Source organism: Malaclemys terrapin, chromosome 3 (assembly GCF_027887155.1).
Source record: "Malaclemys terrapin pileata isolate rMalTer1 chromosome 3, rMalTer1.hap1, whole genome shotgun sequence".
Taxonomy (NCBI): domain Eukaryota; kingdom Metazoa; phylum Chordata; order Testudines; family Emydidae; genus Malaclemys; species Malaclemys terrapin.
In genome coordinates this window covers 51,580,258-51,607,652 of record NC_071507.1, presented here as the reverse complement: position 1 = coordinate 51,607,652, position 27,395 = coordinate 51,580,258, and the positions used below count along the sequence as shown (strand labels likewise).

General features: G+C 43.2%; 1 protein-coding gene and 1 non-coding gene across 9 annotated transcripts in view; one reads left to right on the top strand and one right to left on the bottom strand.

Moving 5' to 3' along the window:
* LOC128833970 (protein dispatched homolog 1-like) overlaps positions 1-27,395 on the top strand; it is a 160,603-nt gene that overhangs the window by 64,238 nt on the left and 68,970 nt on the right. Inside the window, exon 1 of one of the 8 annotated variants that reach the window (XM_054022307.1) lies at positions 11,250-11,641. The exons of the other annotated variants lie outside the window; for them this stretch is intronic. The gene's annotated coding sequence lies outside the window, so the exon portion shown is untranslated. Of the gene's footprint in view, positions 1-11,249; positions 11,642-27,395 lie in introns of those variants that run through there. 8 annotated transcript variants of the gene reach the window in all.
* LOC128835195 (U1 spliceosomal RNA) lies at positions 12,925-13,081 on the bottom strand. Its single transcript, XR_008444612.1, has one exon. It is a non-coding gene; the product is annotated as a U1 spliceosomal RNA (small nuclear RNA).

The window sequence follows — 27,395 nt, the reverse complement described above, 5'->3', positions numbered from 1 at the left end:
TAAACTTATGACCATACTTGTGACAGTTCCTGTGGAGCATGGGTTCTCTAGCTTTTCTAGTTTCCAAACTGCTATTGGAGACCATGGTTTCACTTGCAAGTGAAGTGTTTTCAGATTATACAAAAGCCCAATGGAAGTTAAATGGCATATAGCTTATTTTGGTTTAGCTTTATTGCAAAGCAATTCCTAGAAAATTGCAGAGTTTTGGTAATTGCTGTTTCTTATCTTAAGTATTTTTAGGCTGTCAATCACTAAATTCTGTAGCATTTACAAACTATAAATACATTTTTAATGTATCTGGGTGCATGCACAGAGGTTGGGAGTCCTGCAGAATCAATGGTCTCAACTCTGGGGCAACAGCAAGAGAATACCTTATGTTAATTGAAGAACCCTTGGAAGGTATATCTACAGTACAATAAAAAACCCGTGACTGGCCCGTGCCAGCTGACTTGGGCTTGGAGGGCTCCGGCTGTTTAACTGTGGTGCAGAAGTTCATTTGGGCTCAGATTGCAGAACCTGAGATCTTGTACCTTCCCACCTTCCAGGGTCTTAGAACCCAGCCTGAATGTCTACACCACAATTAAATAGCCCCGTGAGCCTGAGTCAGCTAGCATGGGCCAGCCATGGGTTTTTAATTGCAATGTAGACATACCATCCTTGTGGCTAATACTCTGAACACTCGGGGTAACTGGGATAAAGACTCTGAAGGTGGCATTTAAATGAGGGGGAAATGATGTGCCTTTAGGGGTCCTTAAGGAATGTAGATAAAATTGAAAGCAAAGCAGTCAAACTGCCTAAGTCTTCAGATTTGTCTACTCTTTTAAAAACAACAAGGAGTCTGGTGGCACCTTAAAGACTAACAGATTTATTTGGGCATAAGCTTTCGTGAGTAAAAACCTCACTTCTTCGGATGCAACTCTTTTAAAGAAACTCATAAGTTTCATGCATCTGAGACCAAGGAAGATGAAATATCTGAAGTGAAACAAGTTGGTTACTGTAGGGCCTATTTGTGATGGAAAATAGGAAAGACTTCTAAGCTTTTTTTTTATCACTTTTGAATTTTAATGACTAACAGTAAGAACATCAATTTGATCCTGTAACTTTTTTTTAAAGCTTTATCTAGTACTAAAGAAAGGTGCTTTAAACAAGACAAATGAGCTTCTGAAATAGTTTCGTAGCAACGAAAAAACCTCACCCGCCTGTTTTAATATTTTTAAACTTCTATGTGAAAAGGGCTTAAATATTAGAAACCTATTTCAGGAGTTTAAACAAAGGCAGGGGCTTTGATAATTAACAGATGAGGTTTACTCAGCAACTTAGCTCTTTTAACAGTTTTGTGTATTTAACTGGTCTGGTTTGAAACTGATTTAGGGCTGTAACCATTTCTGTTCCATATTGTTGGCATTGTTGTAGCCATGTTGCTCCCAGGATATTAGTGAGACAAGATGAGTGAGCTAATATCTTTTATTGGACCAATTTCTGAAAGAGACGAGCTGCACATGGCTCTTCAGGTCTGCGAAAGGTATTCAAGAGTGTCACAGCCAAATACAAGGTGGAACAGATTGTTTAGTACAAGTAGTTAACGCTTATTGTAAGAGACCATTCAAAGTGAAGTGGCCTGTTAACACCTTTGCAGTCATAGGACAAAAAAGGGGGGCTATCAGGTTACAGATTGTTGTAATAAGCTTTAAATCAAGTGTCTTTAGTAAGAGCATGATTTTTAGTGTCTAGCAAACTTAGAATTTAAGCTCCCACATTCATCATTTGAAGGTGTTGTACAAGTTTCTTTTGAGGATAAGGACTGAGAGGTCAGATACAGAGTGATTGTTTGTGGAAAGTGTTCACCCATAGGTGATATGGTGGGGTTGGGTTTTTATCATCATTTTTCTTTGAGTTCATTCTGTTAGTCTTAAAGGTGCCACAGGACCCTCTGTTGCTTTTTTCAAGAGTGTAGTGATTGTTTGATTTCACCCACGTAGTTGTTATTGGGGCAGTTAATGCACTGGATGAGGTACACCCACATGTTGTAATAGGCATATGTAGAACCCATGGATCTTGAAAGGTGTGTTGTGGGGGTGTTGATCATCCTAGCACTGGAGATATGTGTTCAGGTTTTGCATTTATTCTGGCAGAGTCTGCATGCTGCTTGGAGTTGGTGGGTCATGGTCTGTGGGGAGCTTGCTTCTGATGAGCTTGGCAAAGTTCGGTTGTTTTGTTGTTGGTTGTTGGGTTTTTTTTTTTTTTTTTTTGAATGCCAAATGAGCGGGTTCAGGAAAGATTTCTTTCAAGATGCGGTCCCCATTGAGTATGAGTTGTAATTGTTTGATACCCCTTATGGGTTCTAGTATGGGATGGTAGGTGACAGCTAGGGGTATGCAGTCCCCACGTTGAATCTGGTTCTCTCAGGGTATTAGTGTGCCCCATTCCATGATGCAATCTTCTTCCCTGATGGAATGTTATTGTTTGGTAAAGGCGATTTTAAGTATAGTGAGGTGTCTACCCCGGACTGTCTCCTTGGAGCATGTTCTTTGGTGTCTAGCTGAAGATAACAAATGTCTTGGTTTGTTGGGGTGGTTTCTGGATCTGTGAAGGTAAGTGTGATGATTCATGGGTTTCTTCATGGGTATGCAGTTGTTTGTAGGGTTCCATTGTTGAAGCTAATTGTGGTGTCCATGAAGTTGATGCTGATACGGGGGTGTTCTGGAGAGAGTTTGATGGATGGGTGGTGGGGGTTGAAGTCGTGGTGGAAATCTATGAGGGAGTTTAAGTTGTCTGTCCAGAGGGTGAAAATATCTGGCATATTATTGGAAGGGACCACCCCAGACAAAAAATCATCACATATTCTTGAGCTCACTGGAAAGAAAAAAATAATCAGGAAACCTACCTGGAAATCATACATGAAACCCAAACTACTATAAAAAAAACCCGATGACAGTTATCCAGCACAAAAACAAAAAGTGGAACAAACTCCACAACCCACAGAACACTACCTCAGGGACAAACCATGGCTCCAAGACCCACTCCCAGACACCCCAACATCATCAATTTATCGAAACTACCCATCACTGGTGCTGAGTTATGTGTTCTTTCCAAAAGACCGAACTTCTGCCCCACCTCGGAACCTGATACCATACTAAAATGTGGAGAACTAGAAGAATTCTTTCACAACAATGATGACACCTCCCCACCAATAATCGTACGAAAAAAGAATCTTCTGACTAGACACCCCACACTAGGCAAAATCACACACTTGATCATTACATTACATTGCTTCAGGAGGAAAAATTGACTGTGAAATGCTTAATCACATCCACCACAATCTCTCCACTGCCGCAAGAACAGCTATACGGTCTCTGAAATCCAACCACCAGATAGTGGTCAAATCAGCAGATAAAGGGGAGTCCCATCGTAGTTCTCAACTGTGATGATTACAATTCTGACACCACCTACTATAAAGAACTCAAAGATCCCACACCACAGTTCACCCAGGAATTTAAGAATATCCTCAGATCCTTTCCCAAACAGCTCCAAGAGAGAGTCTACAACCTCATCTTCCATGAACCCATCCCAGAGATGTTCTATATGCTTCCCAAGATATATAAACAAGGGAACCCAGAGAGACCATTCATGTCTCTCCATGGAACTCTTACTGAAGGAATATCAGGACTCAGAAACCATCCTCAAATCACTCACTGTACAAAGAACCAGCTTCCTCCAGGGCACAACTGACCTCCTTCAGAACGACCCCAACATTAATCACCTCCCTCAGAACACCATCCTTGCCACCATGGATGTCACTTCCCCATACACTAACATTCCTCAAAATGATGGCATCAATGCCTGCATCAAATATCTACAAGACAATGGACAATGCTCATAAATTCACCAGAAACGTATCACCAAACTCATCCATTTCATCCTCAACCATAACAGTTTTACGTTCAACAATAGTTTTGTCTAAACCGTGGGAACTGAGACATGGGTACTGAGATGGCTCCGCAATATGCCAAGCTCGTCATAGTCCACCTCAAGGAAGAATTTCTGGACAAATACACTACAAAACCAATGATATACCTGAGATGCATGGATATTATTTTCCTCCTCTGGACAGACAACCTAAACTCCCTCATAATTTCCACCACAACTTCAATAACCACTACCCATCCATCAAACTCTCTCTAGAACTCTCCCACACCAGCATCAACTTCCTGGATACCACAGTCCGTTTCAACAATGTGACCATACAGACAACTAGATACGGGAAGCCCACAGATCACCACACTTACCCTCACAGATCCAGTAATTACTCCAAACACACCAAGAAATCTGTTATCTACAGTCAGGCACTCAGATACCATAGAATATAGTCTAAGGAGAAAGGCTGGGATACATACCTCATCACACTTAAAATCACCTTTGCCAAACAAGGACACTTCACCGGGGAAGTAGATCACATCATGGAACAAGCCACACAAATATGCATCCCAAGAAGTGGGTTGTAGTCCACGAAAACTTATGCTCTAATAAATTTGTTAGACTCTAAGGTGCCACAAGTACTCCTGTTCTTTTTGCAGATACAGACTAACACGGCTGCTACTCTGAAACAAATACCCCAAGAGAACTAGCTTCAGTATTGGAGGAAAAACCCTCTGACCACACCCCCTTAGCTGTAATCTACCACCCCACATTTTGAAAGATCTGACTAACATATTTTCCTGATGGTCACATTTGTAAAACAGTGGACACCCATTTAATGCCTCCTTTAAAAGTTAGTTTGTCACTGATATAGTCATTTAAAGCAGGTTTCAGAATAGCAGCCGTGTTAGTCTGTATCCGCAAAAAGAACAGGAGTACTTGTGGCACCTTAGAGACTAACAAATTTATGCATCCGAAGAAGTGGGATCTAGCCCACGAAAGCTCTGAGGTGCCACAAGTACTCCTGTTCTTCATTTAAAGCAGAGGTTCTCAAACTGGAGGGGTGAAGGGCGTGAGATGCTTTGGGGCGGGGGGGGGGAGAATGCACACATTTTCCCCACCACAATGAATAACCAGCAAAGCTGTAAAAAGCGACAGAGTCCTGTGGCACCTTATAGATTAAGACATTTTGGAGCAGAGCTGATTCCTCCAGACATATCAGGTCCTCAAATGGCACTATGCATTTGACTCTAGCTGGCGCTGTGCATTATGGGTTTCTGTTAAGCTTGCATAGTATTACAAAAAGGCGTTGCCATCTGTACGTTAATCCGTTTGCTGTGACGCGGTGTGCACATTTAATTGTAAGCATTGACCACAATCACAGTTCTTCTTTTACTCTTATTACAATGGATCATTCGCTCATTCGTGGAATTTGTGGAATTGCTCCACTCTAGAAAACAGGCGCACCCATCACACTAGTAACAACAGTGTGATGCCAGTAAGCATATCTCACTTACTATGTATTTAAATGGCTCTGTTTGAATTCAGTGCCTTACTGTTTTTAATATTTAGTGAGAGTTGCATGTTGATTTTTTTTATTGGTATGTGTGCTTGTGTGGCAGGAGGGAGGGTGTAAACTACTACAGACACAAAGAAGAGGGGTGCGATCAAATACGTTTGAGAACCACTAATTTAAAGCACAGCAAAATTCCTATTTTCTGTTTGTCCTCCTTCTTACCAGTTTAGGCCATGTCTACGCTAGCAAGCTTACAGCGGCAAAGCTGTACCAATGTAAGATTGCTTGTGTAGTCCCTCTGTGCTGACGGGAGAGAGCTCTCCGGTTGATGTAATAAAACCATCTAAATGAGCAGAGGTAGCTTTGTCTGTGGGAGAGTGTCTCTCCCGCCAACATAGCGCCGTGCCCATAAGTGCTTATGCCAGCAAAATATATGTCGCACAGGGGTGTGGTTTTCACACCCCTGAGCGACATATGTTTTGCAGACATAAGGGGTAGCGTAGCCATGATCTTAGATTGCTTTGTGACTATTCTAGCCTAAACATGGAGAACTTGACATATATCTCATAAATGAGCTGTATGGTGGCTGACATTTCAGCGTTGTAGCGAATACAAGTGCAGTGAAGCTCACTGTAATGATAAAAAGGCGACGGGTGAATGGGACGGTGTTATGGGTTTGTGGAATCAGCATGCATACGGAAATATTTTAGTGATTTGTTCGAACTGTCTCCTGATTCTAAATATTATGAAATGATAAATAGTGTTTATTCTGCTAGATTTACTGTATACTGAGCTTGCCTATGAGGACGGATACAGGGGTTTCTCCTCCCTCATTTTGAAAGACAATGCAAGAAACTGCTGCTTCTAGAAAATCTGTCCACAGCATGAAATAAACCTTTTGAACTGCCAGTCTGACTCAGTGGTATGATCCAAGGGCACTAGGGAAAGTAAGGCGGAATGGAAATAACTGATCAGGGATAGGGGAAAGAAAAGCAGAAGAAGGAAAGAGTGAGGGAGATGGTGCCATGTTTTGGAGAGTGGAGAGAGATGGCTGTTGGTAGACAAGCAGTGCTGTGTGAAATGGTTTTGGTACACAGAGCCACACCTATAAAACTTCTTTTCTGGTTTTGCTGAAAGTATGGCATGTGACACTTGTATCATTGTTCTGAAAAACAGAATTTAGCAAGTGCCTTCTTCCTTCCCCCATCTCTAGTTTTTTCCAAGTAAAAATTAAAGGCCCCACAATGCACACTGGAATGCACTCATGAGCCAGTAACACACCCTGTTGTGTGTTACTGCTGGATTATAGCCTGTCTTGTGAAAAGGTCTTTATATTCACTTAATTTTTTTATATTCCTTTATCAATTACTGTACTTATCTTAACAGGTGTCTATAAAAATACAGGATATTTGGGGGCAGTGGACTGACTGACTTTTCCCACCACAGTTTGGAGCAACCATGGAAAAGATTCTAGCTGGATAGTGACTGTGGCATGAGAGCAAAGAAATACAGTGCAATGGAAATCGTCACCTCGGTGAGAGTGGAAACTCACTAATAGATTTGCTGGAAAGTGTCTCTTAGCAGTGTTCCTTCTAATTTTTCCCACCCATTTGCGGAATGAATTTTATGATGTGCACCAATATGGAGGTGATGTTATGGAGGTGATGTACACATCACCTCCAGATTGGTACATATAACAAAAATCATATGGTGGGGGTGGGGTCGAGGGGTTTGGAGTGTGGGAGGGAGCTCAGGGCTGGGGCAGAGGATTGGGGTGCAGGGATGTGAGGGCTCCAGCTGTGGGTAGGGTGGGGCCAGAATGAGGGGCTCAGGGATGGAGCATAGTGTTAGGGTGGGGGGGATGGCTTTGGCTGGGGGTGCAGGCTCTGGGGTGGGGCTGGGGATGCAGGGTTTGGGGGTGCAGGAGGGTGTTCTGGGGCTACGGTGGGGAGAGAGGACTCTCCCCAGGTCTATCTCTCCACAGCAGCACCTGGGCTGGGGGGGAGAGGCGGAGGAGGGGTACCACAGGGTACTGAAAGGGGTACAGGAGTCTGGAAAGTCTGAGAGCCACTGGTCTAGACCTACCACAGAAAGAAACTGTGAGGTTTTGAGGTCAGGCCTTTTTCTGCTACTGCAGAATCCTTTTGTAGCCACAGTCTTAATTTGGTGATTAAGCCTAAGCACAAAAATCATCCACTGTCCAAAAGGATTAACATCAGGGGGCCTGTCATTGCCAGGTATCTACATCAAAGGCATCATCATGGCTGCGCTCCTTGTTAGTATGAAGTGAAGAGGCCAAGTCTGAACTATTTTCTGTCACTGTTCAGGTCAGGCAAGTCACTGAAGTGGGGAGGAAAGTTGGTACTACGGTTATACCGGTACTAGTAGAATAAAAACCAGCAGGATCTTATTAAGAGGGATAAGGCAAAGATGCCACATTTATTGTAAATATAATGATAAAGCAAAAGATAAAAGTAAACAACGTTGTTTGACTACCTATTCCTATCACTACTTATTCCTTACACGCGCACACACACACACACTCTCTCTCTCTCTCTCTCTCTCTCTCTCTCTCTCTCTCTCATTCAAGTTCTGTATAGGTGTTATAGTTACCAGCCTAGAAGTTGCTCATGCCAAGTTACTGGCCAGGTATCTTGGTCATGAGGATGGAGCCGAGTCTGTGTCAGGTGCACCTGATGCTCCTGGAGGCTGGCAGCAGAACCAGAGACTCAAAGTCCTCAATCTTTAGAGTCCATTCTTATAGGAATTAATTCCTATGTTACTCTATGGGAGCAGTTTCATCCTGCTGTTGCTGACTCAATCAGCAGATGGCACATTCCTGTCCAAAGTGGCACATTCCTGGTGGCTCCACACTGTCCAAAGTTTGTGTTTCTCATCCTTCCAGGTGATGGTGTGGATCCCAGTTTACCCTCCGGAGGGGTAGGGGGGTGTTGTCTGGTGGTCCTACTTGACACATTCTTCGGCCAATGGATACTCCCTTTCTAGGCTGGCACCTCCCTAACCATTCATGTACATCAAGCATTCATCAACATACATTCCATATCTTAACCGTGTTTTAATTTACTGTCTCCACCACTTTTGGGGTGTGTGCTAATTAATTTGAGACTGCTGGCCCTTTAATCACAGAGGGTGGGGGTCTGTTCCTAGGAGCCCTTGCTGTTACAATGAAGTGAAAGTCACTTAACGGCTTATAGCGTTTGTTTACATTGTATTAATTACTTTAAGAACAAAGTCAATTAACTTGTTTGTAAGTTTTACATAGTGATAAAGTATCTTTCACAGGACAGATATAATCAATGGTTTCTACAGACAGTAGCTTACAAGTTTTAACAGAAGACCCAAGAGATGTTTGTACTTGGTGAAACTGTTGGATTTTAAAGTGTGGGGGACAAATTATGCGTCGAATGAAGTGGGTATTTACCCACGAAAGCTTATGCTCCAATACGTATGTTAGTCTATAAGGTGCCACAGGACTCTTTATTGCTTTTTACAGATCCAGACTAACATGGCTACCCATCTGATACTTGTCTTAGGACATGGATACAATTGCAAATGTAGAGTGTTTTGAGTTAAACCAGCCTTCGTAGAGCACAGTAGAGAAAGCGCTGCAGTCTGTCCACGCTGACAGCTGCAAGCGCACTGGCGTGGCCACATATGCGGCACTTGCAGTGGCCACAGAGAGCAGTACATTGTGGTAGCTATCCCAGCATGCAAGTGGGGGGTGGAGTGTGACAGGGAGTGTGTATGTGGGGGGGAGAGAGCATGTCAGCATGCTGTCTTGTAAGTTTAGATAGCAGCAGATCCCTCGTCCCCCGCCTCTCTCTCTCTCTCTCTCTCACACACACCATTCCACAGTAATGGTTTGCTTTGATATCCACGTTCCTGCAGCGATTCCAAAACAATGACAAGAGCGGCCACTTGACTTAAGGGGATTAAGGGAAGTTTCCGGAGGCCGATCAGAGTGCAGTAATACAACACCTGGTTCACGCTGACACCCAGGCATTTCAGGAGCGCTCTACCCACGGAGTCAGAGTGCTCTAAGTGCCTTGCCAGTGTGGATGGGTCGTGAGTTAGGGCCCACGGGGCTGGTTTAATGCACTCTAACTTGCAAGTGTAGCCAAGCCCTTAGGGCTACAATAGTCTCTGAAGCTGCTGTGTACTTCTCACCTTGTGTTTTGTCCAGGGTGCGAATGGTATTTTGTCACTGAATCTGTATTCGGTGGATCCACTGGTTCATGCCCAAGCTCCTTTCTGTGCTGGAGTAAAATGATCCCCCACAGGACTGTACTCTCTGATGTGCAGGGTGTTATAAAACCCCTGTTCAGCCTTCCTAAATCCTCTCTTCTTACACAGGGGAACTACAACAGTTTTGGTGCTTTCAGGGTTCCCAGGGCCTGCCAGGAGGTGGAGTAGGGGGCGGAGGGGAGGGAGGGAGTGCAGGAAGAGAAGGGTATTTAAAGAAAGTTTTATCTTAAGTACAGTTCTTTTTCTGTAGTTAAACTGTTTGAGGTATAGATCCCTTTCAGATGGTTTAATTCTTTTTTGGGAAGTATTAAGAGAATTGAGTTGTTACATCTTATCTATTTTAAAAGAAATTTCTCCAGTGGTAAATGGAAATGTAATATTAAATTAACTGTCACCTAAAAATAGATCTAGCTCATACAAATAAGTATAGCTCAAAACAGGTAGCCTTGTTTGTCTACCTAGTAATTGTACAAGCAGAGATCTGTTTTTAACTGAAAAATTATAGCCAAAATCGTCAGAATTCAGCCTGATTCTGAACTTTTTTTCTTAGCCAGATGTCCCATTGAACATACCAAGCCCAAATCTCAGATATACTTCAGGTTTGGCAAGCCTTAAAATGTGGACAAGTGGCCATGCTGGAAAGACCTAACTTTCAGGATAATATGTGGAGTATGTTGAACTGTTCCCAAGCAAAAAAGTGGGTATGATTTTTAAAATAATTTGGCTGGAGTGTTAAGTGTTTGGCTATATTGCAATAAAACTTCCTGCAGCACCAGTGTTTTTTTCCTAGGAGTTTTGAGACTCCTATCAAAGTAGTGACTAGTCAGGCATCGTTCAGGAGATCCAACAAGGATATAACCTAACATGGTTTGGCTTCAGGTAATTGATGAGCGCGGCTGCTTTGCTGAAAACATTGGACCAAGTTTTTTAAGGCGTGACTTTTGAATATGTGTAAGAAGCGTGATACAAAAAGGATAGATTTGGCATTTGAAAAATCATGCAGACAAATAGAGAAGCTGCAGTACATTTTAAGAGCCAGATACGATGCATATATTTAATAGTTTAGGTTTGTCTGTTATAAGGTTTGAGACCTACAGTAGTAAATGTAAAAACATGTTTGTCTCAGATTTGTTTTAGAGAACTGCCTTTGAAATGAAGTCCCCATTTTATTATATATGAAATAATTTTGTTTTGATTTTGAAAAGTGGTGGCTTTGGTGTAATCTAAACAATGTAAAGTCAGAGAGTCCCAGAGAAATCTGACATCTCCTTCTAAAGGTACTAAATGTTAGTGGTCTGAAAGGTCTGGTTCTTGATTTATCTGAATGCATGAGAAATTCCCAGGCTCCCATATGTTTGCTAAGAGACAACTAGAAAAGATTGACTCTGCATTGCAAGAGCTATGTTTGGGCAACCCTCTCAAAGGCAAGCAGTCTAGTGAATAAACATTAAATTTGTGCTCAAATAACATTTTCTCTTGCCTTGTCTGCTTGGGCCTTCATTAGTGTGTCAGCAAAGCTAAAATCAAATAAAACCTTCTGTATGTGCTGTAGCAGTGTCCGTTTACTCAAACCACTTGGAGCTTTTTTGTGAAGAAGAAAAGTAGGATGGTGCTTATTTCATTTCCCTAATCAAGAAAGGTGTGGATAAACTGTTGCTGCTGAACAAAATGCGGGGTGGGAGGAGCAGCTTGTGCATTCTTTGAAGATTTGGACATTGCTTTTTGGAAATCCCTTGAAAAAACAAGTGATTAGAGTGCTTGGCCTAGCAGGTTTTTTTTGACTAAGTAGTAACCTCCCAGGATGAAGTCTGAACTCTTCATTCGGTAGAAGAAATGTTTGAGAGCTACAAATGTTGCCTAATTTGCTCTTAATTGAACACTTCCAACTTTCTGCCTCATCCATGAAGGAGAATAACAAAAAAGAATAATTTTGAACTCCACAGGGTATGTATTATCTGTATTATTAATATTTTTGTGGTCATAGTAAATTCTGATTCTAAGTTTAGTGCTTTTGATGCTTAAAGACAACAAATGTTCTGTACCTTTTAAAAATCAGTATGCTTGATACCTGAATTAATACACATAAACAACGTAGGCATTTTTATTATCTGAAATAGGAACATGAATTTGGACAAAAAATTCCTGTGGTTACATTAACTTGGTATAGTGGCAGTTGCATTTTTTTGTGTGCGTGTACTACTGTTGCCTAAATTTTTCCAAATGCTAGGAGAAAGCACACTTTCATGTTGTCTGCATGATTAATTGCACAAGTCAGAAATATACGTGATATTTGCTGTAGAATCCTATTAAGTGGTTAGAATATTAATGTTGTACAAAGGATGGCTTACTACCTATCGCTATTTGCATCATTTGTTTTTTGCATGTACAGATAAAGCACTCCCTTATAGCTTTCCCTCCATGGTAATTTATAAAACACCCTAGTTTGATATTCTGTGTGTGCATATATTTAAGTAAGATTCATATTACTTATAGTTCATAGTGGAAAACATACATTTGTGGTAAAAGAATGTGCATAAGAGTATGTAAGTGTGCGTAAATGTTTTTACAGCTGCACTTCAATGTAACTTGTTCTCTGTTTACAGAATCATGCAATGCATTTTGGTTAATAACAGAACTATTAAACTTTGCTCTGAAAAATTAGGTACCATTACTAGCAGGTAGCTAATGAAACCAATCAATTTTCCTCTTCAAATAGGCTTTGCTTTGAACAAGATGCGCTCATATCATCACTTGAAAATGACGTAAGATATTAACACCTTGTGTCTTAACCTACATGCTTTGCCTTATTTATGAAGGCATTTTTGCATAGTCCACATTATTCGCACAAGAATATATTAAATCTGAATTTGCTGCTTGTGATACTTTCTGCTTAATAAATTGCTTGGATTTTTTTTATTTTAAAACTGTGACTATTGGCTCCCAAGCCCATGTATGGGGGTGAGGGGGAAAGTGTTAGTTTGTTAGTGGTGCATAATTCTGTGGGAGCTAGGACTCTGTGGTTTTTGTGGAGCAATGTAGGGCTACTTCCAATTAATGTCAATATTAATTGAAGGACATTGTCAGTAAAACATTCCTCTCCATTTGATCTACATTGAAGTTAACTGATATTGTAATTTTTCTACTTATCTATAAGTAGGCAGTGCGTAACAAATTAAGCAGTAGGATACAATACCTATGTGTTTATTTCTCTGTCTTTGACCAAGTGCCAGGGGAAAGCATGAACGCAGTCCCCCACTACCACAAATTATGCAGTCGAGTTTCCCGCATTTGGGGAAATCGCAGGGGTCATCACACCCGCAGTGGAATGGATGAGCCTGGGAAAACCACTTTCATGATCGTAGTATCTCCCCTGCCAATACCTATGTGGTAAGATGCAAGCTATAGGCACAGTTCTTCTCAAATGGGATGTATGGTACAGCCAAGTTCTTCTCAAATACCAAAGTCCGAGAATCCCTGCTGGAGAGAGTGGCTTGTTGCCATTTTATATAAAGACTAGGAAAACATGATTGTCATACTTGGAATGGCTTAAAATATTTAATAAATAAGTAACCACTATTTTTACCCTACTGTATTTGTTTGCAGAACCTAAGGGCTTGGCTACACGTGCGAGTTAGAGCATATTAAAGCAGCCCCAGGCGCCCTAGCTCACTACCCGTCCACACTGGCAAGGCACATAGAGCGCTCCTGGTACTCCACCTCAGCAAGATGATTAACACTTGGTGTGCATTGGCTGAAACGCACAGGCATCAGTGTGAACGAGGTGTTGCATTACTGCACTCTGATCAGCCTCCGGAAACTTCCCATAATCCTCTTAAGTCAAGTGGCCACTCTTGTCATTGTTTTGGAATCACTGCAGGCATGCCCATACACCCTTTGAAAGCTCCGTTTCTGACAGCCGGCATGCTTATCTGCTCCGAGACAAAGCAACCATTACTGTGGAATGCTGTATGTGAGAGAGGGAGCAAGGCGGAGGGGAAGGGGGACACAGAGGGGGTTTGCTGCTGTCTGAACTTACAAGACAGCATGCTGACATGCTCTCAGTCCCCCAAAAACCCATTCTCTCCCCCCACATACACACAACACACTCCCTGTCACACTCCACTCCACCCCACTCCTCTCATTTGAAAAGCACGTTGCAGCCACTTGCATGCTGGGATAGCTACCACAATGAACTGCTCTCTGTGGCCATTACAAGAGCTGCTAATGTGGCCACGCCAGTGTGCTTGCAGCTGTCAGATTGCAGCGCTTTTCCTACTGCGCTCTATGAAGGCTGGTTTAACTCAGAGTGCTCTACATTTGCAAGTGTAGCCATGCCCATAATGATTTGAGTGTCTACTCCAGTCAGCATTGGGACCGCATTGTACTGGGCACTGCATAGACGAGTAACACTGTCTTGCCCTAAGAAGTTCAACTCTTATTTTGTTACAACACTCTCTGAACTAGACACCTTCAGTCTGCACTACTTAGCCTTCAGTATCACTTAAGATGATGCAACTTCAAATATTTCCTTTTCACTGTGTTTAAATAAAGAAATCGTCAAAGGTGTCTAGTTCTGTTTAATAGAGTCTTAGTGTTTGGTGGATTTCCTGCTTCCAAAATGTTCTAGATTTAGAGCCTGAAAGCATCTGTTTATCCATCGACCAAGTTACAGCATGGGTAGTATCGACCCCTAACGTTTTCCCTTCCTACTCCCCTCTCCACAATGCATTTCCGCCTGGAGCTGGAAGGACTGCTTCTTGGGGTTTACGTGGTAGGGCATTCTCTACACTTCATTCATTCTCCCCAAGCTCAATTTCTTTAGGGTGCCTGTTGTGGAAAATTTTGTGATAAAGGCCTATTGAGTGGGAACTGGATTGGGACAACCAATTTACATCACATAAACTGAGGATCTATCAGATAGCAGTAATCTTTGGTCATCACTAAACTGGGGAGATTTCAAACTGGCAGCCTAAAGCTGAAAGTCTCAGTACTTAATTCCTAGGGATATGATGATTCCGTATATTGGAAGTGATTTACATATGTATCTGGCGGTCTTGTTAGACCTGTATTTGTATAAACTTTGCTGAAAAGAAAGGATATTTAGATGAATGCCAGTATAAAGTAGCAACCATTTTAAATATGTTGGATCCTTTCCATCCATTCCCTTTTCTCCCACCATACCTCTTAACTCTTTCCACTAATCCACAAATATGACAAAAACACACATTTATTTACACAGAAGTACATATGTACATTCTTCAGTACCTTTGTAGTTTTGTTTTCCTTCTCCCGTTCCAATCCCTTAGGATAAGGCAGCTTGAGTTACTCAGTTTGTGCTTTTATTTATATTTATATTAAAAAAGTGAAAAAATAAGTGGCTACTGCTCCATCAGTGTTTCCTCCAATATACAAGGAAATAATTTAATTAAATACAAATTGTAAAAACTTCCCCCCAGCTTCTAAAAGTAGAGATAGTACAAAGGTACATGCTTTACTTGTAATTATTCTTACCCCCTTGCCATGGGATGATACAGTCTTCTGTCAGGCTTTGAATAGTCCCTTTGTACAGCTGCCACATAAGTGGTAGCTTAAATGATGAGAGATGGTTGGGTAAGCACACCTTCCTTAGTGGGACGTGGACTAAAGGGATCCTTGCCATCGGGATTGTTGCATCCTGATATGAGGAAAATTAAATGGACATAAAACACAGTAAATACACCTCTACCCCAATATAAGGTGACCCAATATAACATGAATTCGGATATAACGTGGTAAAGCAGTGCTCCGGGGGGGCAGGGCTGCGCACTCTGGTGGATCAAAGCAAGTTCGATATAACGCGGTTTCACCTATAACGCGGTAAGATTTTTTTGGCTCCCGAGGACAGCGTTATATCGAGGTAGAGGTGTACTAAGCAGTTGAAGCAAGTCAAAACTTTATCTATAGTTTAACTTCTAAGGTTTAAATACTGGAAACATGTGTAACTATTCACCTGAGTAAAATTACCTTTGTATAAGTGTTTGCAGGATTGGTGGCTAAGGGACCTACCATTCCCACCACTCCAGCCTTTTCTTTCAGTCCCGTCCATGTATTGTGGCCTCATCTAATCACATCCTGGATAAAGCACCAAACCACTCCACTTCGTGTTTTAGTATATTGTTTGCTTATTTATACAGTTTAACACCATGCTGTGCTTAAAGTTTTAGTCCACTACATAGTATATGCAATGGATAAAGCCTAAATGGAGCCTGAATCCACCAAAACCTTGGACTTTTCTGCCTAAGACCAGGAGTGAAATCCTGATCCCATTGAAGTTCGTGGCAAAACCCACCCATTAATTTCAGTGGGGCTAGCATTTCATCTCAGGTGATTGTACAGGAGTAGAGTGTACTTAGCAGCAGCCTTTGTGGCGCCTTTGAAACCATGTTTGTGACTGCAATGCCCCTTTTGAAATAAAGGGCTTGGATCTGCTTGATCTACCTATTTTATACCATGAACAATTGAAATGAAAGGATACATAAAAAGATCATTGACCTGCTTCTTGTCATACCAAACATCCCTAGTACCATTACCCTCTCCTGGTTTATTTTTTTCAGACACCCTCAGTTTCTACTCTGTTCTTGACCCAAAGGAATTGGATAAGCAGCCAAGAGTACTTTGTGGCATATAACATGTCTGTGAAAATGAACAATCCATCATTCCCCACCCAACAGAAATGGAATGCCTTTGCTTTTTGAATCTGGCACCTTTTCCATTTAACAGATAACTAATATATGTGGATCTTGATTGGATTCACAGCCTAAGTTCCCTCTAAGCTGCGCGGCTGCCCCGGACCTGCCGCGGGAGAGGTGCCCCAGCCCTGGCCCCAACCCAGCCCGCCCCGGAGCTGCCATGGTGGTGAGAGGCGCCTCTCCCCCCCAAACCAGGTGCTGCTGAGGGGGGAGAGAGCTGGGGGGAGTCCTCTCTCCCCACCGTAGACCCAGGGCAGCCTGCACTCCAAACCCCTTGTCCCCGGCCCCATCCCAGAGCCCACATCTCCAGCCGGAGCTCTCACCCCCCCTTAACCCCAGCCCGGAGCTGCCTCCCATACCCTGAACCCCTTATTTCTGGCCCCAGCCTGGAACCCACACCCCCAGCTGGAGCCCTCACCCCTGGCCCCACCCCAAAGCCCACACCCCCAGCCAGAGCCCTCACCCCCCTGTACTCCAATTCTCTGCCCCAGCCCTGAGCCCCCTCCCACACTCCGAACCCCTCGGCCCCATCCCCGCCACATGAATTTTGTCACACATCACCTCATAGTGATGCACATAACACAATTCATTCTGTACATGCGTGGGGAAAAATTAGAGGGAACGCTTTGCTTACTCTGTATTTTATATTGGCATTGAAGTTGCAATAAGCATATTTTACCCAAGAAAAATACCATGAGTAAACTCTAGTAGAATGATAGGAATTATTTAAAAAAAAAAAAAAAGTAAAGATAGACAATACTGTGCAAGTATTTTAAATATCTCATATGGAACAACAGTCTATCTTGGCCATTTTAACCTCTGATTAACTTTTTTACTCTTATCTCTCCCCTGTAATCCACCAGTCTCTTATTTCTCCCCAGTCCTTCAGCCTCTTGTAATATCCTGACAGGATTCCTACAGTGTCCTGTAAAGCCCATTAGCCCCTTCCTTGCCCCGAAGAAGAGCTCTGTGTAAGCTCAAAAGCTTGTCTCTTTTATTGGACCAACAGAAGTTGGTCCAATAAAAAAATATTATCTTACCCATCTTGTCTCCTTCCCACAACATTCCCAAAGCACCTGAACTCCTCTCTGGCTGCGTAGTAAACCTGAAAGGCTATAGAAGTGTGCAGAGCTCCCACAAAGACCCTTAGGTCTTCTCTTAGCATCCAGTACCAGCAAAGTCCTTCAGCCCCCTTTTTGTGAGTATCTTTCTTCCTTCAGAAGACATTGCCATGACAAAGGGTATCTGTAATGCTTCTCCCATAGGCGTACTAGGCATAGAGAAGGGCGAGAAGGCAGCCAGCAGAGAAGGTGGAGGGAGGAGCTGCTGCCATGTTGGAAAGGTGTCAGTCACATGGTCTGGTCAATGCCCCAGCCTGTGACCAGTATCCTGGAAGTGACCCAGTCATTGGGTTTACTACTCACTGTTGTGACGCCTCCATGTGGCCGGGGATTAGTTTTCGACCAGTCTGATGCCCCTTCCTTTAGTTGCTCACGCTGTCTCTCTCCTTCTCTTTATTTGGACTCGATTGATCCCTCTCCGTAACTCAGGGTGCTCCCCCTATGTCTGGTTTCACTAGGTCATTATCGTTTTCCCATTCTGAGGTATCAAAGTCCCTCTAAACTATCTGTCTCAGGAAGTCTTTCTTTCTATTGCCCAGATTGTACCCTTCCCCAGTGGCTGGTAGGGGAACCCAGGCTCCCCTTGTACTCCAGGTTCCAGCCCAGGGACCCATGGTCTAACAACCATGATTTGCTCCAGCTCCCAGACCCTGTTGCTATCTCCCTGAACTTCTTCACTACCGTCTGGCCTATCCCTTGGTTACCAGTGAAAGAGTGGTAACCATTTCAAATGTAGCACATTTAAGTATAGCTATCAACTAAAAGTGTATACCATTCATACTAGCTATCTGCTTCAGTGGTCTGAAAGCTTAGACATCCATTTCTAACTACTGTACTTGCTCTGAGTTTGATGTTGAAGGTGGAGAGAGGAAGTCTGTGTGGTGTAGGTGGTAGATGTGGAAGTAATATGGAGAAGGTGAAATATAGGGTCATAGGTTGTTTGGTAAGTGAATAAGGGTATGTTTACGCTACAAAATTAGGTCGATTTTATAGAAGTTGATCTTTAGAAATCGATTTTATACAGTCGATTGTGTACGTCCCCACTAAGCGCATTAAGTCATCAGAATGCGTCCTCAATACCGTGGCTAGCATCAAATCATGGAGCGGTGCACTGTGAGTAGCTATCCCACAGTTCCTGCAGTCTCCGCTGCCCATTGGAATTCTGGGTTAAGCTCCCAATGCCTGATGGGGCAAAAACATTGTCGCGGGTGGTTTTGGGTACATGTCGTCAGTCTCCCCTCCTGCCGTGAAAGCAACGGCAGACAATTGTTTCACGTCTTTTTCCCTGGGTTACCCATGCAGACGCCATAGCACGGCAAGCATGGAGCCCACTCAGCTCACCACTGCTGTTGTGAGCATTGTAAACACCTCATGCATTATCCTGCAGTATGTGCAGAACCTGGCTAAGAGACGCCAGCATGAGGACGATTGTGAGGAGGACATGGACACAGACATTCCTGAAAGCACGGGCTGTGGCTGTTGGGACATCATGTTGGCAGTGGGGCTGGTTGATACAGTGGAACACCAATTTTGGGCCCGGCAAACAAGCACAGACTGGAGGGACTGCAGAGTGTTGCAGGTATGGGATGATTCACAGTGGCTGCGAAACTTTCGCATGCGTAAGGCCACTTTCCTTGAACTTTGTGACTTGCTTTCCCCCACCCTGAAGCGCAGGAATACCAAGATGAGAGCTGCCCTGACAGTTGAGAAGCGAGTGGCAATAGCCCTGTGGAAACTTGCAACGCCTGACTGCTACGGGTCACTCGGGAATCAATTTGGAGTGGGCAAAGCTACTGTGGGGACCGCTGTGATCCAAATAGCCAATGCAATCACTGATGTTCTGTTATCAAGGGTAGTGACTCTGGGAAATGTGCAGGTCATACTGTATGGCTTTGTTGCAATGGGGTTCCCTAACTGTGGTGGGGCAATAGACGGAACCCATATCCCTATCTTGGCACCGGACCACCTTGCCAACCAGTACGTAAACTGCAAGGGGTACTTCTCAATGGTGCTGCAAGCACTGGTGGATCACAAGGAACCTTTCACCGACATCAACGTGGGATAGTTATACAGTGGATGCAGGGTGGGTCTGTGCACTTGTTGGCTTTCCTGCAGCTCCACCAGACGCCTCATCATGTCCGTTTGCTCCCCCATTAGCCTCAGCATCGCCTCCTGCCTCTGCTCATCACGCTCACTTAATGCTTTCCTGGCCTCTGCCACTGAATGCCTCCATGCATTAAGCTGTTCCCTATCAGTGCGGGAGGACTGCATGAGCTCAGAAAACACGTCATCACGAGTGCAGTTTTTTTGCCTTCTAATCTGCGATAATCTTAGGGACAGAGATGATAAGGGGGAACATAGAAACATTTGCACCCGCGGGGGAATAAAACGGGAGAGTAAAATTTAAGATCATTTATTTTTGAGAAGAAAAGGGAGACTTTCACAGTGAATCAAGCAATTCACAGCAGACAGCACATGTACTTTAGGTACAAGATTGCATTTTGCCTTTTATATTGAGCACCTGCCAGTATGGTGACACATCACACACAGCTGGGCAACAGAATTTGGTTTCCAGGTGGCCATGGTAAGCCAAAGGGTACATAGGGTTGTCTTCTTACGCCTTCATAACATGTGGGAATGGTTTCAAACTGCAGCACCCTCCTTTCCCATAGCAAGCAATGCTGGTTGGGTTTCACATTTAAAAGGAGGGGCTGCAGTTTTCGGGTGGATGTGCAGCACACACCTCCCCCCACCTCACCGTGTGGCTATTCTCTGGGATGATCCCTTCACCCCTCCCCCCACCATGGGGCTATTCTCCTGGATGATCCCTTTTAGCCAAGCCAAACAGCCCAGCATGAACGGGGTCCTTTTACTGTTCCCTTACAAAAATTCCCCTATTTCAACCAGGTGACCATGAATGATATCACTCTCTTGAGGCTAACACAGAAAGATAGAAACCAAATGTTGCTTGAATGCGACCAAAACCCAGGACCACTCACTGCCATGCTTTGTGCTGCAATGATTCCAGACTACTTGCTACTGGCTTGGCATGGTAAAGTGTCCTACCATGGAAGACGAAATAAGGCAGCCCTCCCCATAAACCTTCTGCAAAGGCTTTCAGAGTACCTCCAAGAGAGCTTCATGGAGATGTCCCTGGAGGATTCCCGCTCCATCCCCAGACACGTTAACAGACTTTTCCAGTCGATGTACTGGCCGCGAATGCATCCCAATTCTTCAGGGCAAATCAAACATTAAACACAATTGCTTTTAAACCCTGTACTGTAGTTAGAAATATGCACTCACCAGAGGTACCTTCTCCGGCTTCAGGGTCGGGGATCCCGCCTTGGGAGGATACTGGCTCCAGGGTGATGAAAAGGTCCTGGCTGCCGGGGAGAATGGATTCACTGCTTGCCTGCTGTTCATTCTCCTCCTCCTCCTCCTTCTCCCTGTTGCATGAGACTCTCCCCTTGCAGGTGTCCACAGACAGTGATGGGGTAGTGGTAGGGTCCCCCCTAGAATGCCATGCAGCTGATCATAGAAGCGGGATGTATGGGGCTCTGACCTGGAGCGACCATTTGCCTCCTTTGTCTTTTGGTAGGCTTGCCTGAGCTCCTTAACTTTCACGCGGCACTGCTGTGTGTCCCTGTTGTAGCCTCTCTCCACCATGCCCTGTGCGATTTTGGCATACATATTAGCATTTCTTCTTTTTGATTGGAGTTCAGCCTGCACAGATTCTTCTCCCCATACAGCAATCAGATCCAGTGTCTCCCTTTCAGTCCATGCTGGAGCTGGTTTGGGGGTACAGCATGGTCACCTGTGCTGCTGAGCTCACCACACTGACCAAACAGGAAATGAAATTCGAAATTTCCCGGGGCTTTTTCTGTGTACCTGGCTAATGCATCGGAGTTCAAAGTGCTGTCCAGAGTGGTCACATTGGAGCACTCTGGGATAGCTCCCAGAGGCCAATGCCGTCAAATTGCATCTGCACTACCCAAATTCGACCCAGAAAGGTCAATTTTAGCGCTACTCCCCTTGCCAGGGAGGGGGGAGTACAGAAGTCAATTTTAAGAGCCCTTTAGGTCGACGGAACAGGGTTGGTTGTGTAGATGCATTCATTTTAAAATAGACCTAACGCAGCTAAATTCGACCTAATCCCGAAGTGTAGACCAGGGCTAAGAGATATTAATAAATTATAGCAGTTATTCAGGTGGCCCAGTGGTTGGGACTTTCAAAAGTGCTTAGCTTTTGACCTTACTCTGCTTTCATTCAAGCCAATGGGAGCACAGTTAGGCAAATGCAAAGAGCTTTGAAAATCTCACCGTAAATAACTAAGGCTTGGTCTACACTACCCCCCCTAATTCGAACTAAGGTACGCAACTTCAGCTACGTGAATAACGTAGCTGAAGTCGAAGTACCTTAGTTCGAACTTACCTTGGTCCACACGCGGCAGGCAGGCTCCCCCGTCGACTCCGCGGTACTCCTCTCGCCGAGCTGGAGTACCGCAGTCGACGGCAAGCACTTCCGGGTTCGACTTATCGCGTCCAGACTAGACGCGATAAGTCGAACCCAGAACTTCCATTTCCAGCCGTCGAACTAGCTGGTAAGTGTAGCCAAGGCCTAAAAATCATGATAGCTTTCTCTCCAGACTTCTGAGGGTTTTTCAAGATGTTAGTGAAGCAAAGGGACCTCGGACAGCATCTGTTTATCAACCACCTCCTTCCTGTAACCACTACATTTGTGCTTTTGTATGTGTTATACACCGATGAGTTCTCTTAGGAAAGTAATTGAAAATAATTTTAAAATATTTGTTGGAAAAATTTGTACTGAAGATTTTTAGATCAAATTTTTGTTACAGGTTAATGCTACATTAGAAGTATTGCTATCAAATACAGTCCACACTGAAGAAATAGAAACAAATGTTTTATAGCAAATATTACAATTTTAAGCTTCCTTATGGTGCAATGCTTTCCATAGAGGTGGTTTTTTTAAGACTCAAATTCACATTTCCAACTCTCTTGCTCCTAAATTCCTCAGGATTTGAAACCCGATTATAACCTTATTCGTTGCCTTTCAAGAACATCACACAGAGAGAGGGGTTTTACTTAAATATTTTAAACAAGTTTCTGGAACCATACTTCAGTGCCATAATTTTTGGAGTACATGAACTGCAGTTTCCATGAATATCTCATTATTTTCTTTATCTCTGTTTAAGACCACTCCACCTTACTTAACAGGTATACATTTTAATCCCCAGTTTTACAGTTGGTTGATGTAGGTCTCATTGGAGATGAGATTTCATTGCTCTACAAAGCATCTAGACTATCAAATAATTCTGTAACTGAATTATTTTCATTCTAATTCTTTTAACCTAACTTAATTTATAAGAAAATATTAAGTTATTTTGGGGCAGTCTTTATTTGTGTTTTGTACAGCCGTGAGCACACTGGCACTTGACTGATCATAATGAGATGCTCAGCAATGGAGTTATTCAGCTGAAGTATGTTTATCTTACATGTGTTGAAACACTGCCAAAATAAGACTAAGAAGTTAAATTTTGTAGATTCTTTGTAACTTCCAAGAGATTTTTCAGTTTAATGTGACCAAAAACCGGTACTTAATAGGTTGTTATAGTGGAGTAGTAATTTTATTACTCAAGTCTCTTGGTAAGGCTCTGGTCAGGTTGGGACCTCATTGTGGTAGGCACTTTACAAGCACAGGTACACATGATCTCTGTCCTATAGATTTTTTTTCAGTCAAACTAGTAGAAGATGCGACCAGAGTGAGTAACAAATAGGACAAAAAGCTGAGGTTACCAAAATTACATAGTGTGGTTTATATAGGCTAACAATGTGTTGAACTTGATCATTTAAAATATTTTTAGTTTTTCACTTTAAAAGTTCCCTGTCAAACCGTGAGTCCCTGTTTCCATTAAAACTTTTACCTCATCTTCCAGTATACCAGAAAAAGAGATATTAGGCTTTCTGCCTATTGTACATTTTCCCTGCCTCCCATCCATTGAGGCTATTCACAACGTCCCTTGGACCTAGCATTTTATTATTTCCTGGGGGGAAGGGAGATCCCCCACAATGCCTGACCCATTAGTCTGCTAGGCGATTCTCTCTGCATAGTTCAGGGGATTGATCCCTGCAAGCGTAAGAGGACAGAGTAACCGATCACTTGTGAAGCATATAGTCTGATTTTTCCAGTAGTCCAATGGTGTGAAGATGCCAGAGAGGCAGGGATGAAAGTAAAGTCGAAGACTTACCAGTACGGGGGGCCAGCTCTGGCCCCGGAAGAGGCAGGGTCTCGGGTGGGAGGGGCAGGTCTGGGGATCAGTGTCCCCCAGCCAGCCCTTCCATGTTGCCTGGCCCACGCCACCCAGGGCTCCAGTGGCAATTTAAAGGGCCCAGGGCTCCGGCCACTGCCCCAGTAGCAACAGTGGCGGCCCAAGCCCCGGGCCCGGGCCCTTTTAAATCGCCAGCCCCGGGGCAGCTGCTCCTTTTGCCCTCCCCCATTGTGTCCGGGGGGGCGGGGGCTAACGGGGCAATGACATTGAAGCGCTGCTACGGCAGCAGTTTAAGCAGGGTCCTTAAAGCACTGCCACGGCAGCGCTTTAAAGTCAGCTGGGTACAGGCCAGTGCTGGCGGCCACTTTTTACCGGTGTGCTGTACCGCCCTGTACCACCTTACTTTCACCCCTCCAGAGAGGGGCCTGTTACCATACTTTATCTCTCCCAACAGCCAGTCCACCAATCCCAAATAATAGCTCAGATTCTTAGTGCTGCCAACTCTCTCAATTTTATTATTGCAATTTTTGCAAAAGTTGGTACTCTTCTTAAAGCTCCAGGTGCTGGAAGCATGTGATTTGGTGAAAGTCTGCTTTACTTTTTTTTAAAAGTAAGTTTCTAGCCCTCATTCATAGAAGAAAAACTTGAAAACATGACTTGAGTGTATTCTGAGGGCTCAGGTGTCAGAAAGCAAATAAATGAACCCCCAGGTTTTGAAAAAAATATAATTTTTAAGATGATCCCATGATGTTTTTAAAAATGCTTGGAGTTGGCAGTACTGGCTGGATCTGCTGATGTACTTGGGCCTCCTGGGCTGCAAAAATATGGTCCTGTTTCTGTTGGGAGGGGGCTTGCCTAGGCCCCTTTCCTGCACCTTCGGGCAACCACTGATGTTGCTGAGTAATACTCAGGCAGTTACTAACTTGGGAAGTTTTTTATTCAAATTTATGATATAGTGTTTAAAACTAATGTATATAGAAAGCTTATTACTCATAATCCATAAATATGTATTATACTTTCATTTTAATATCCTAGGAAACAATTTGGCTATCATTGTACATGAGCCAAGATATAGTAACATTGTTTTCAATAGTGTATGTAGCGTTGGAGCATTTTAATAGATTGTCATACTCTGGATTTTTTTAGTGCTTTTCCTCTAAGATATCAAAGTGCTTTACAAATATTAAGCCTCTCTTCACTCCGGGAGATAGTTAACAAATATGTATGGAAAGGAATCACTTGACACACCCCAGAGGTGAAATACAGCATTTGTATGGCAGTTTACAGCAACAATTACAACAGTTTAAGACAGGAAGTGTAGAATAACATTGTATCCAGATGAAACTGTAAAATATCCGAAGAACTGGTTTTATGCAGTTGGCAATATGTTGTTAGCCAGAACATTGTGGCTAACACCTTGACTTTATAAAAGTGGTATATGATCTTTAATGACCACAAACAGAGTTGGTATTTTATAAGTTAGGTAACTTTTGCAAAAATACCTGGTGAATTAACTTTCTGTGACTGAGATTAGCTTTCTTACATTCTTCTTGTGGCGATTTGGGGAATGTATCTATGTCAAATTATGCATTCCATTGTGTTTTGTGAATGTTATGTTGTGTTTGACTCCATTTTGAATGTAGTCATCAGTGTGAGTTAGAGCATCCATTTTGTAGTGGGGACTTGACACCTAACCTATGGCTACGTTAGAGAGCTTCCTGCAGTGCAGAAGCACGGTCTCTAGTGGAGCCTCTCTAAGCCAACGGCTTACAGAGCTCTCCCGTTGGTTTAGTTACGCCAGCCCCTGCGAGCGGTGGTAGCTATGTTGGTGAGAGACGTTTTTCTGTCAAATTAGTACTGTCCACATCTGCGCTTAAGTCAGCATAAGTTATGTCGCTCAGGGGGTTGGCTAATTCACACCACTGAGCGACATAACTTATGTCGACTTAAACTGTAGTGTAGTCCTTGCCCTAGTGGAGAGACTATGTCCGGGAAGCTAGGATAGAGCAGTTAAAAGCCATCAACACAGCATGGCTCCAGTCTGGTGGAACAATGGGTTTTCTACTCGCAGGGCCATAGATTTTGAACAACTCTACCTGGCAGCTGTGGGAGGCCTGGAAATTCCCCAGCAGAAGTGCATGGGCAAGAACGGTATGAAACGGTTTAGATGCTGCTTAGTGGTTCTCTATGAAAGGAGGTCATTTCATTTCCACCAATAGAAGAGCTGCCTGGTCTAAGGACTTAGACTAAATCAAGGATTTATACAGTTGGGGAGGTCATAGTAACGGGGAGGTGTTGCTTTCAGGAGTTAGTTGTTTTCCTAAGATCTGTAACTCTCTTGTGCTGTGTGGGGTATTTTGTTTGTGTTTTGGTTTTTGAAGAGTTTGTGTTTATGGATAAGAAATTCCTTTGCTAAACCAGTGTTCACTTCTTTACTGCCACAATCTGGTCCTGAAGGGTGTAACATGGAAATCAGCACTCCTATAGCCAGGTGGATGCTGAGGGGAATGTGTCTAAGCAACTGGTCTCTCTTGTTTTTTAGAAAGTTAATTTACTTAACTTAGATTTTTATTAGTTATTAATATGAGTTTGGGGATTTTGGACGGCATGTACGTTTTCTAGCATTTAGTAGAAAATGGATTTTGCCCCCCAGATAGTTCATTTTTGGACCAACATATCCAGTGTCTCAAGTGCTTGGGTGAAGGTGATTACTCTCACTGAAAGAGCATGCTATCTTCACACCTCTTCAGTCCCTGTGAGATAGGAGCCCAGCACACTCCATGCTTTTCTTAAGAAGGTGTGGAAGCTCCAGGACACGAGCAGAGATTTGTGTATTGGGCATGCCCCGTAAGCAATCTAGATTGATTCAGTGGAAAAAAGACCCTTCCGAGTCAGAGTTAGTAGTACTCAGATCCAACTTGGCGTAAACATTTTAAGGGTGTACAGTTTGAAATGTCATACGTCAGGAATGGATGTGTGGTTTTTATGTCATCTTTTTTAAAAAGATAATTTTGTATGGTTATCAGGTATGCTGTAGCTTCTAACAAGTGTTTCAATCTATATGTGCAGTCTTTGTACTCTGGCAATATTTTAAGTGTTTTGCGGGGTTCCCCCAAAAGAAACACTACTGAATAAAATAATTTTCTGTTTGTGTTCCTAAAATGAAAAATTGGCACTGCAGTGCTGCTTTCGCTGGTAGTGCTGAGACAACAGCTCATTCATTCATAATAGATGAGGGAAGATATCAATTTGTCTTTACTATTTTACATTAGCAAATAGTATGCCTTCTCTTATATTTTAAAAATTGATAAAAGTGCCTAGAACTGTTGGGAAAGGTGCTTTAAAGAAGTTTGAAAAAATAAACAAAACAGTAAAAATAAACAAAGTTATTGAGCACTGTCATCATTCAAAGCATGGTCCAAATTACAGAAGACGCAGCTCATGCTCCAAAAGAGATTTGTCTGCATTGGACAGATCATAATTCAGAACTGTACGCTAGGTGACAAAGATGATCAGAAGTTCTGATCTCAAAGTGGTCTGATAACCTATCATTAGAATGTGCC